This window comes from Taudactylus pleione, unplaced genomic scaffold (genome assembly GCF_031769625.1).
Source record: "Taudactylus pleione unplaced genomic scaffold, aTauple2 ptg000875l, whole genome shotgun sequence".
NCBI lineage: Eukaryota > Metazoa > Chordata > Amphibia > Anura > Myobatrachidae > Taudactylus > Taudactylus pleione.
The window spans coordinates 3,699,685-3,712,500 of NW_028285277.1; the positions used below are offsets into that span (position 1 = coordinate 3,699,685).

The window sequence follows — 12,816 nt, forward strand, 5'->3', positions numbered from 1 at the left end:
CACCATGTAGGCACGTCTTACACCATCAGGCAGAATTGCACCATCATTGTGTCACGGGGGTATGGGGGGGGCACCATGTAGGCATGTCTTACACCATCAGGCAGAATCGCATCATCATTGTGTCACGGGGCTATGGGGGGGGGGCACCATGTAGGCACGTCTTACACCATCAGGCAGAATCGCATCATCATTGTGTCACGGGGGTATGGGGGGGCACCATGTAGGAACGTCTGACACCATCAGGCAGAATTGCACCATCATTGTGTCACGGGGGTATGGGGGGGGCACCATGTAGGAACGTCTGACACCATCAGGCAGAATTGCACCATCATTGTGTCACGGGGGTATGGGGGGGCACCATGTAGGCACGTCTTACACCATCAGGCAGAATTGCACCATCATTGTGTCACGGGGGTATGGGGAGGGCACCATGTAGCCACGTCTTACACCATCAGGCAGAATTGCATCATCATTGTGTCACGGGGGTATGGGGGAGGGCACCATGTAGGCACGTCTTACACCATCAGGCAGAATTGCACCATCATTGTGTCACGGGGGTATGGGGGGAGGGCACCATGTAGGCACGTCTTACACCATCAGGCAGAATTGCACCATCATTGTGTCACGGGGGTATGGGGGGAGGGCACCATGTAGGCACGTCTTACACCATCAGGCAGAATTGCACCATCATTGTGTCACGGGGGTATGGGGGGAGGGCACCATGTAGGCACGTCTTACACCATCAGGCAGAATTGCACCATCATTGTGTCACGGGGATATGGGGTGGGCACCATGTAGGTACGTCTTACACCATCAGGCAGAATTGCACCATCATTGTGTGTCGGGGGTATGGGGGGAGGGCACCATGTAGGCACGTCTTACACCATCAGGCAGAATTGCACCATCATTGTGTCTCGGGGGTATGGGGGGAGGGCACCATGTAGGCATGCTTTACACCATCAGGCAGAATTGCATCATCATTGTGTCATGGGGGTATGGGGGGGGGCACCATGTAGGCACGTCTTACACCATCAGGCAGAATCGCATCATCATTGTGTCACGGGGGTATGGGGGGGCACCATGTAGGCACGTCTTACACCATCAGGCAGAATCGCATCATCATTGTGTCACGGGGGTATGGGGGGGGCACCATGTAGGCACGCTTTACACCATCAGGCAGAATTGCACCACCATTGCGTCACGGGGGTATAGGGAGGGGGCACCATGTAGGCACGTCTTACACCATCAGGCAGAATTGCACCATCATTGTGTCACGGGGGTATGGGAGGAGGGCACCATGTAGGCACGTCTTACACCATCAGGCAGAATTGCATCATCATTGTGTCACGGGGGTATGGGGGGGCACCATGTAGGCACGTCTTACACCATCAGGCAGAATTGCACCATCATTGCGTCACGGGGGTATAGGGAGGGGGCACCATGAAGGCATGTCTTACACCATCAGGCAGAATTGCATCATCATTGTGTCACGGGGGTATGGGAGGGCACCATGTAGGCACGTCTTACACCATCAGGCAGAATTGCACCATCATTGTGTCACGGGGATATGGGGGGGCACCATGTAGGCACGTCTTACACCATCAGGCAGTATCGCATCATCATTGTGTCACGGGGGTATGGGGGGAGGGCACCATGTAGGCACGTCTTACACCATCAGGCAGAATCGCATCATCATTGCGTCACAGGGGTTTGGGGGAGGGCACCATGTAGGCACGTCTTACACCATCAGGCAGAATCGCATCATCATTGTGTCACGGGGGTATGGGGGGGGCACCATGTAGGCACGTCTTACACCATCAGGCAGAATTGCATCATCATTGTGTCACGGGGGTATGAGGGGGCACCATGTAGGCACGTCTTGCACCATCAGGCAGAATTGCACCATCATTGTGTCACGGGGGTATAGGGAGGGGGCACCATGTAGGCACCTCTTACACCATCAGGCAGAATTGCATCATCATTGCGTCACGGGGGTATGGGGAGGGCACCATGTAGGCACGTCTTACACCATCAGGCAGAATTGCATCATCATTGTGTCACGGGGGTATGGGGGGGCACCATGTAGGCACGTCTTACACCATCAGGCAGAATTGCACCATCATTGTGTCACGGGGGTATAGGGAGGGGGCACCATGTAGGCACGTCTTACACCATCAGGCAGAGTTGCATTATCATTGTGTCATGGGGGTATGGGGGGAGGGCACCATGTAGGCACGTCTCACACCATCAGGCAGTATCGCATCATCATTGTGTCACGGGGGTATGGGGGGCACCATGTAGGAACGTCTTACACCATCAGGCAGAATTGCACCATCATTGTGTCACGGGGGTATGGGGGGAGGGCACCATGTAGGCACGTCTTACACCATCAGGCAGAATTGCATCATCATTGTGTCACGGGGGTATGGGGGGGCACCATGTAGGCACGTCTTACACCATCAGGCAGAATCGCATCATCATTGCGTCACAGGGGTTTGGGGGAGGGCACCATGTAGGCACGTCTTACACCATCAGGCAGAATCGCATCATCATTGTGTCACGGGGGTATGGGGGGGGCACCATGTGGGCACGTCTTACACCATCAGGCAGAATTGCATCATCATTGTGTCACGGGGGTATGAGGGGGCACCATGTAGGCACGTCTTGCACCATCAGGCAGAATTGCACCATCATTGTGTCACGGGGGTATAGGGAGGGGGCACCATGTAGGCACGTCTTGCACCATCAGGCAGAATTGCATCATCATTGTGTCACGGGGGTATGGGGGGGCACCATGTAGGCACGTCTTACACCATCAGGCAGAATTGCACCATCATTGTGTCACGGGGGTATAGGGAGGGGGCACCATGTAGGCACGTCTTACACCATCAGGCAGAATTGCATCATCATTGCGTCACGGGGGTATGGGGGGGGCACCATGTAGGCACGTCTTACACCATCAGGCAGAATTGCATCATCATTGCTTCACGGGGGTATGGGGGGGGCACCATGTAGGCACATCTTACACCATCAGGCAGAATTGCATCATCATTGTGTCATGGGGGTGTGGGGAGAGGGCACCATGTAGGCACGTCTTACACCATCAGGCAGAATTGCACCATCATTGTGTCACGGGGGTATGGGGGGAGGGCACCATGTAGGCACGTCTTACACCATCAGGCAGAATTGCATCATCATTGCGTCACGGGGGTATGGGGGGGGCACCATGTAGGCACGTCTTACACCATCAGGCAGAATCGCATCATCATTGTGTCACGGGGGTATGGGGGGGGGCACCATGTAGGAACGTCTTACACCATCAGGCAGAATTGCACCATCATTGTGTCACGGGGGTATGGGGGGGCACCATGTAGGCACGCTTTACACCATCAGGCAGAATTGCACCATCCTTGTGTCACGGGGGTATGGGGGGGGGCACCATGTAGGCACGCTTTACACCATCAGGCAGAATTGCATCATCATTGTGTCACGGGGGTATGGGGGGGGGCACCATGTAGGAACGTCTTACACCATCAGGCAGAATTGCACCATCATTGTGTCACGGGGGTATGGGGGGAGGGCACCATGTAGGCACGTCTTACACCATCAGGCAGAATCGCATCATCATTGTGTCACGGGGGTATGGGGGGGCACCATGTAGGCACGTCTTACACCATCAGGCAGAATCGCATCATCATTGTGTCACGGGGGTATGGGGGGGGCACCATGTAGGCACGTCTTACACCATCAGGCAGAATTGCATTATCATTGTGTCACGGGGGTATGGGGGGGGCACCATGTAGGCACGTCTTACACCATCAGGCAGAATTGCATTATCATTGTGTCACGGGGGTATGGGGGGAGGGCACCATGTAGGCACGTCTCACACCATCAGGCAGTATCGCATCATCATTGTGTCACGGGGGTATGGGGGGCACCATGTAGGAACGTCTTACACCATCAGGCAGCATTGCACCATCATTGTGTCACGGGGGTATGGGGGGGGGCACCATGTAGGCACGTCTTACACCATCAGGCAGAATTGCGTCACGGGGGTATGGGGGGGCACCATGTAGGCACGTCTTACACCATCAGGCAGAATCGCATCATCATTGCGTCACGGGGGTATGGGGGGGGGCACCATGTAGGCACGTCTTACACCATCAGGCAGAATTGCACCATCATTGTGTCACGGGGGTATGGGGGGGCACCATGTAGGCACGTCTTACACCATCAGGCAGAATCGCATCATCATTGTGTCACTTGGGTATGGGGGGGGCACCATGTAGGCACGTCTTACACCATGTTTGCTAATGTGCGCATGCGTATGCATCGCAATGCGCGTGCGCGAACTAGTCCGAGCGATCGGGAAGCACTCGCTTGCCCAGCAAAGACAGCCCAGTGGAATGAGTGACAGGAGAGGCCGTTTGTGGGTGGTAACAGGGGCAGGGCAGTAGTAGCGGGGGAGAAGAGGTGCGAATGCAGGCGTGCCTGAGTGTTTCAACGCCGTTTCAGAGGCGTGCATAATTATCAGGCAGCGTCATAGTACACGTCACCTGGTTGATTTTTACACTGGAGTGCTTGCGGTAGGATAAAGGCAACCACAAGCACTGTGATTACTTCCGATGGTACCTGATGTACCGATGGTTGTATTCACTTCCTATGCAAGTGGCTGGTGGGCGTCTGCATACATGAAGTGATCGCACGCCAAGACATAGTGGGTGTGCTTATGCCTTGCTGTGCAATTGCCTGCCTTGCTGGGTGTGTTCCGAATTTGCATACGCTTGGAGCGAGCGTATGCATCAAGCGACCGTGTCTGAATCAGGCCCTATACTTGATATATTTGGATTGAAAGTGTTTGAATTGCAAAAAAATAAGCGGAAAATTGTTCCGTAGTTGGATGTTGGGTAACGTGTGAAGTATTGATCAGAGAGAGTACAGAAAGAAAGGGTTGCTTGGGGTGGACTTTGATATGTTGAAGCATGAGTTTGTCCTAGGTCCACTCCCACCATGCTCTTATTTCATCCCTATTGTAGAGTCCAGAAGCTATTATCCGGGTCCATGTGCTATGATTGTATTCCAGAATTTTAAATTTTCTTTACCTAAGAACAATGTTGGGCTTTGGTGGTGTCTGTCATGAAACTATAATATGGCCGGATAAATAAATAAAACCAGAATCTCTTTACTTGGGTTATCTCTATGCGGTTCGTACAGGCGGCAGGTGATGTGTTGGATGAAAATGAGGATAGGGAGGTGATCTGAATGTGTATGGTATGTTGTGGAAAATCATCTTTTCTTCAGGCAGATTAAGATTTTGGAAGTAGGGAGAAGGAATGTATGATTGCCAAAGTACCATGTGCTCCTGACGTGAGCAGCTTTTAGTTTTCCCCAATCTTCATATAAAGTTTGCCAGACCACCATATTAACCCCACAAATTATCCGTAAAGCTGTCACAGCGGATCACCGGCTTCTACCTTCACGTGATGTGTCATAGTGTCACGGGGTCATTAACTAACTAGGGGGTTTTCATTTAACTCTCCCCTTGGCATCCACCTAAGCTACCTTCAGTTTTGCCTGTAAAAGGGGGGAGGGGTGTTCATCAGGGGTACAATGATCCCTGTCCACTTCCCGTATCCAAACAAGACAATGACCCTGATTAGAAAATTAATCCTCTAAGGGTGGGGGGATTTTATTATTATTATTATTTTCATATTGAGTAGATCATAGTACCTTCCTTTGGCTGTTTATACAGTATTCACCTTCCCTAGAGTTTCTCTTGTAAAATCCTGGTGCTGCTTGAATTATGAATTGTTTCACAGTTAACAGTGGAAAGTCTTCTTTCCTAAATGCTCTAAGATAGCAAATCGGGTGCATACAAGGCTGGCACTGCGGGTGCATACAAGGCTGGCACTACGGGTGCATGCAAGGCTGGAGCTGTTACTTCAAGAACGTCTCTGCATTGTGACTATTATGTGGACCTCACTTATACGGGTTCCGGACTACAGACAGACAGTAATTAGTTAGACAATGTCTAGATAGACACCAGATGTCAGACAGTTAATAGTTAGACAAGGATAAAAGTTTGACACAGACAAAAGTTAGACACACTAAAGTTAGACATGTAAAAAGTTCGACAGGTACAAAAGATCGACAGGGTCAAAAGTTCGACATGAAAAAGATCGACACAAAAATGATTGACACATTTTAAATTTTTTTGTTAGGGTTAGGCACTTACTGGAGGATTAGGGCACTTACCCCCACGGTAAGGGTTAGGCACTTACCCAGATGGTTAGGGTTAGGCACCAGGAGGGAGGGTTAGGGTTAGGCACTTACCCCCATGGTTAGGGTTAGGCACTTACTGGAGAGTTAGGGTTAGGCACTTACCCAGATGGTTAGGGTTAGGCACCAGGAGGCAGGGTTAGGTTTAGGCACTTACTGGAGGGTTAGGGTTAGGCACTTACTGGAGAGTTAGGGTTAGGCACCAGGAGGGAGGGTTAGTGTTAGACACTTACTGGAGGGTTAGGGTTAGGCACTTACCCCCATGGTTAGGGTTAGGCACTTACTGGAGAGTTAGGGTTAGGCACTTACCCAGATGGTTAGGGTTAGGCACCAAGGGTGAAGATTAGGGCTAAAATAAATAATTGTCTACCATTTTTGTGTAGAACTTTTGTACCTGTCAAACTTTAATGTGTCTGACTTTTGTTTGTGTCTAACTTTTTTCCCTGTCTAACTATTGACTGTCTAACATCTGGTGTCTGTCTAGACATTGTCTAACTAATTACTGTCTATCTCTTATACAGTACCACACCCGTGGCTTTTGGCTCTGAGATTACATGATAGCACAACTGCTCTCCTGACTGAAGCTGGGTACACACCTGAAAGACCAGGTGACCCAGAGTCGCGGTGATGCGATGTAATGACATATCACGTTACAGTACACAGTGCACGACCCACTGTACAATGGTGCAATATATCATTACATGTCTAATGTAACTATACCGCATCGTCCGTCACATCGTCCCATCTATATGTAGCTCATCCAATGAGAAGATGCGAGCACCCCTTTCATTGTATGGTGAATTTGGTGGTTTTCAGGGCACACACTATACGATGGTCGATCCATTATGTACGATATATCGGATGATATATTGTATAGGGTGTACCCAGCTTGGCTATGCTGGATTTCAACTGAAAGTTCTCTGTCACTCTTGGCTGGATTTCAGCAATGCCACCCACCTCCTCCCCGCAGATACAGTACCTCCGCCCCGCAGATACAGTACCTCTACTGATCCTTGTTAAATCTCTGCCGCTCCACCGTTCACCGGGAAACACTGAAGCTAATGTGTCTGTGTAGCACGGAATAGAGTGAGTATAAATGTAAGTTGTTTTACATGAGCAAGTTATGGTAGTAATGGAATAGAGTGAGTATAAATGTAAGTTGTTTTACATGAGCAAGTTATGGTAGTAATGGAATAGAGTCAGTATAAATGTAAGTTGTTTTACATGAGCAAGTTATGGTAGTAATGGAATAGAGTGAGTATAAATGTAAGTTGTTTTACATGAGCAAGTTATGGTAGTAATGGAATAGAGTCAGTATAAATGTAAGTTGTTTTACATGAGCAAGTTATGGTAGTAACGGAATAGAGTCAGTATAAATGTAAGTGGTTTTACATGAGCAAGTTATGGTAGTAATGGAATAGAGTCAGTATAAATGTAAGTTGTTTTACATGAGCAAGTTATGGTAGTAACGGAATAGTCAGTATAAATGTAAGTTGTTTTACATGAGCAAGTTATGGTAGTAACGGAATAGTCAGTATAAATGTAAGTTGTTTTACATGAGCAAGTTATGGTAGTAACGGAATAGTCAGTATAAATGTAAGTTGTTTTACATGAGCAAGTTATGGTAGTAATGGAATAGTCAGTATAAATCCGAGTTTGCCTGGTTTAGGTCTTGAACCCGATGATCACTGTCCAGATTCTGCATGTAACGTGCTAAATAAATGTCCTCATCTGTAGGAATTTGTCCCTCTACCTCGGCTATCTCCTCTGTGATGGTAATGTGGGCCTGATTCAGATCCGCTCGCTAGGCTGTGTTCGCACGTAGCCTACCGATGTTTGCAATCTGCGCATGCATACAAGACGTAGTGCGCGTGCGCGAACTAGTTTCTGCGATCGGGAAGCGTTCACACCCTCCGCAAGCATGAGTGACAGGACGAGTCCTTTGTGGCTGGTGACAGGGGTTGGTTGATGGTAACAGGGGGTGTGGTGGTGCAAACGCAGGCGTGTCTCTGCATCTGAACGCCGTTTCAGGGGCATGCATGATTCAGACGCAGTGTCAGCATACAGGTCACATGGCTGAATTACACACCGCAGCAGTCGCAGTGCTTGCGGTAGGGTATGGTCAGCCACAAGTGTTGCGTATTGGTCCGATGTTACTCGATGTCACCAATTGTTTAATACACAATCTGGAGATGACGTACAGTATGTTACTAAGGGAAAGTGGGCGTCTAAATACATACTGCGATCGCACAGCAAGACATAGTGGGCACGCTAATGTCTTGCTAGCGATCGCGGGATTTGCATACTCGGGCTGCTGATGGCTGCGTGCGAACGTATCCTAGCGACCAGGTCTGGATCAGGCCCGGTGTTCCTAGCCCAGAACCCAGGACAGTAGAGTAGATGAGACTCTGGTGTGATCTTCCCCTGTTATGAGAAGAGCAGAGTTTGTTGTACAGTATAAGTGGAATCTATATGAAGACAGTGTCAGATGGATCCTTTTCCTCCAAATTGTGTGACTCCTCCCGTCTCTGTTCTATTTGACTAAACGCTATGATGAATGGGTTTATATATGGCGCACGTTGCACAGTTATTACATGCCATTCTCACAGCTGGAGCAAGCACAGGGATTTATAGTCTCCTTTTGTATCTCTCCAGTCTTAAAAAGCCTCAGTTTCAATGAAAGAATCCATGTACTGTACATTGGCGTATTACCTATATGTACACTCTCCCTGGGCAGCGCTGCGCTCACCGTGAGGTGTAAGGGCATAAATATAGGGACAATGATCCCTGCACTAAATGGGGACCCTAATAAATGGATAATTTACACATTTTTTTTTTTATTACATTATCGGCCGAGCGAAAAGAAACCATAGGTGGCCGTTGTGTGTTTCATCTTCATTCTCCAGGGTATCTGCAATTTGCTCTGAGTTATTTCATGGTCTCTCAGACTTTTATGTTATGTTTTGGTCCTTATAAGTAGGAAGCAGACAGAAACGACATCAAATAAATATGTAAATACAAAAACGTAGACCCCCTCCCACCCCCCTCCTCTCTCCCTGCACTGTGCCATTTTAGCGGTTTCTAAATTTCCAAAGGAAATGGCACAAAAAAATTTGCAGCGTTAATGTACTGAGGCGTTCTCTACAAATAAACTGAAGAAAAATAATGCTAGGGGTAAACAGGCAGCCCTCCCAGTTGTTGTGGAACTACACATCCCAGCATGCCTATCTACAGTTTTTATATGTCCTAAAAGCAAATCTCTGGCAGGGCATGCTGGGGGGTATAGTTCCACAACAGCTCTAGGGCCGCCTGTTGAATGCCCCCGTATTACGCCCTACGTCATTGAAAAATACCTTTGACAAAATGCTTTTATGTCAAAGAGCCAAGGCGTGCCTCATGCCTCAGTGATGTCACTTGTTCCTTGTGATATAATTCAATGACCATTGGCTCATCCCACAAAGTGATTGTGTGTAGCCAGGAACGTTAATCGCTTGGGTAATTAGTATTTCAGTTGGTTTATTTTATTGCTCCCGTTTGTGCTTCATGGATGCATTAGTTTTCATACCCATGGGTGATGTGTTCAGTGCGTGTGCTTAATGCCTGGCGAAGGCCTGATGATGCGGATTGTGTTAGAGAGAGGCTGCAACGCTAATCGGCCGCTGTGCGCGTTAAGAGGCACCATCAAGCACACGGGGGCGCAGATTATCCATCTGAACGTGGCTGCCATTGTCAGTGCAACTGTGGCAGAAGATGGAGTCACTCGCCGCGGCACGCCTGCGTCTGGTTAGCCACCCCCTGTTATCACCCAGAAACACTCACTGATATTTCCTCTCTCTCCGTCCAAGTTCGTTCTGCGTCTCCTGTCGGTAACCATGTAGACGAATGCACAGTGCGGCTAAGACTGAAAACATAGACCGCTTGCGTGCAGCAACCACGTCTGAATAAGGCCCATAATGTCAGCAATTAGAACCGTACAGACGCTTTCTGATGAGCGTTCACTTTGCGTTATGTCAGTTTCATCATTGCCCATTAGAGATGAGCGGCTCGGATTTGCCGACAGCCGAACCCACCCGAGATTTGGTGTTCTGAGCAGAACCGACTCCTGACTCGGATCGAAAAACTGGATCTTGCATGATTTGGATTCCTCCCTGGTGATTTCAGACCCAATTTCCCACCGGAGAGTGTATGGAGAGGGTGTGGGCTGTAGTTCATTATGCAATAATACAGTACATACTAGTCACCATCAGAGAGAGATGAAGGTAGATGGGGTGCGTGGGAAGCAGTGGCGTAACTATACATTTAGCTCCCCCTGCCCAAAAGAGTTTCTGGCTTCTTTAGCCTATGCTCACTTCAGAGACCAGCGTGCACAGTCGCGATCAACATTTTGCAGTGGCGTAACAACGCCCCCCCTTAATCTCGCCCCCGGCGCCACCAAGCCACCGCGGGGGCCATTGTTACGGCACTGGTGGGATGCGTGTAAGAGACTACAGGCAATCGGTATGTAATGTCGGCGGATCAAATACCGACAGCGAAATCCCAACGGGGAGTGGTAAGTACCTTAACCCTCCCCTCTCCCTCCCCTAGCACTCTTTTAGTGGTGCCTAACCCTAACCTAAGCCTAAACTACCCCCTAAGTGCCTAACCCTAACCTCCCCCCGTTGGTGCCTAAATCTAACCCCCCCTTCCCTCACCCAAAACCTAACCCACCTGAGGGGGTGCTGAACCCTAACCTCCTCCTGCCGGGGGTACCTAACCCTAATCTCCCCTTCCCCTAGCCTGACCCTAACCCTCCCAGGGGGGGTACCTGACTTTGAGTCCCCCGGGGGTTCCTAGAGCTAACCCCCACCCCCCCTGCGGCTAGAACTTACCTTCTTTCGGTTTGCTGAGTGTCGGGATTTGGTTGTGGGGCTAATGATAGGCGTCGGGGTTTCGATGCCTATCTTTGGTCCCATGTCGGGCTTTTAGTGTTGGGATTTCGGCGGCCGGGATATCCTGACTACATCCCCTCTGTCACGGTGTGTGTTTGTCAGACAATACAGGTATGGGAAAAACCCCTTATGTGCAGAAGAAGTCCCAGGTATTCCTGGTAATGGTTCTCTTCCCCATAATATAAAGATACATCATATACATTTCCATGTAACATACAAAAGTCCTATTGCTGGTCTGTTTTCATACATGGATCTTGTGTAATAATTGATCTCGTGGGGATGACCACACTGTGCGGAGGGACCATGAGGACCCATGTAGGACTATACCTGATGTGCTGAGTACATTACCTGTGAGCGAGGAATTATTACACAGTTGTTACAGTACCGCACTATGTGCACCACCTTGTCCTCTATGGGTTATTGTAATCTAGGCCCCTCAGTGCCCACTGGGCCATAGACAGGTGACCAGTTTGTCTAATGGATGATCTGGCCATGGGCACCACTAGTTTTATGGGTCATTTCAAAATCTATTCCTTTAAACAATGTTCTTGAGCTGTGATACCAGGGAGTGGGGAGCGCGTGCGTTTAGGGATGTTCCAGCCCACGTAACTATGTGACATGTGCACCAGCTGGTGGAGTTAGCACAGCGTAAGATATCCCCCAGCTGCCCCTTCGCTCCCATGTCATAAATGGCAATAAATGAGTAAATTATTGTATGTAATGGAAGAGATGTTTCTAACGTGACGGGAGCGCGAATGTGCCGTGTGTTCCATATTCCTAGGCGCACCCAGGGCCTGATTTGTTTCCGCCTGGAAATGTACTGAGACGCCCAACAGCGGCTTCACAGATCCAAGCAAGTGCGTACTAACACTCGGTGGTGGGGGCGCAGATCCTCCGATAATAGACCATCTCCATAAGCCATTGGTTGCGTAGAATGGCAGAGGGAACTGAGAAGCTGGCGCCAGATGCTCTGTGTATGGGGTCGCAGATGTAGGCAGATGGTCACCACACGTCTGTATTTTTGCCGCCACTCCCCAAATGGTCCCTTAATGTCAATCACTTTGCGATTACGTCCTCCCTGCAAGCGGTATTGCAAAGGTAGCTTGGCGCATGCACAGTGTGACGGGTATGCTGGGTCAGTCGACCGATAATCGCTCAATTACGTAAATATCGGTATTGCGTCCACATCTGGGCCCTCAGTACAGAAGAGTCCCCCAAAGTGCGGATAGTGATATATGCTGGACAGACCGCGTACACACAGCAGAAGAACACCAAGGCCGCCTGTGCACTAAGGGCCTGATTCAGAGCCACTCGTAAGCGGCAGCTCATTCACTCCGAGCGATGTTTGCCCAACTGCGCATGCGTATGGATCGTTATACGCATGCGCGAACCAGTCAGTGCGGTCGAAATTCATGTGCTCGCAAAATAGCGAATGCCTGCTAATTTGAGTGACAGAATGAGGCGTATGTGGGTGGTAACAGGGGAAGGTGCTTGAAAACGGGGAGTGGAATTCAGAATGCAGGCGTGCTTAAAGGTCAAAACGGGCATTTTAAGGGAGTGCATAATTAATCCAGCAGCGTCATTGACCACGTCACTTGGTTTTTTTTAA

The 12,816-nt window shown here is 49.5% G+C and overlaps 1 protein-coding gene across 4 annotated transcripts in view; it reads left to right on the forward strand.

Annotated features, from left to right (window-relative positions):
- The window catches only part of NELL1 (neural EGFL like 1), a 647,610-nt gene that overhangs the window by 265,867 nt on the left and 368,927 nt on the right, over nucleotides 1-12,816 (forward strand). The gene's annotated exons all lie outside the window — the stretch shown is intronic.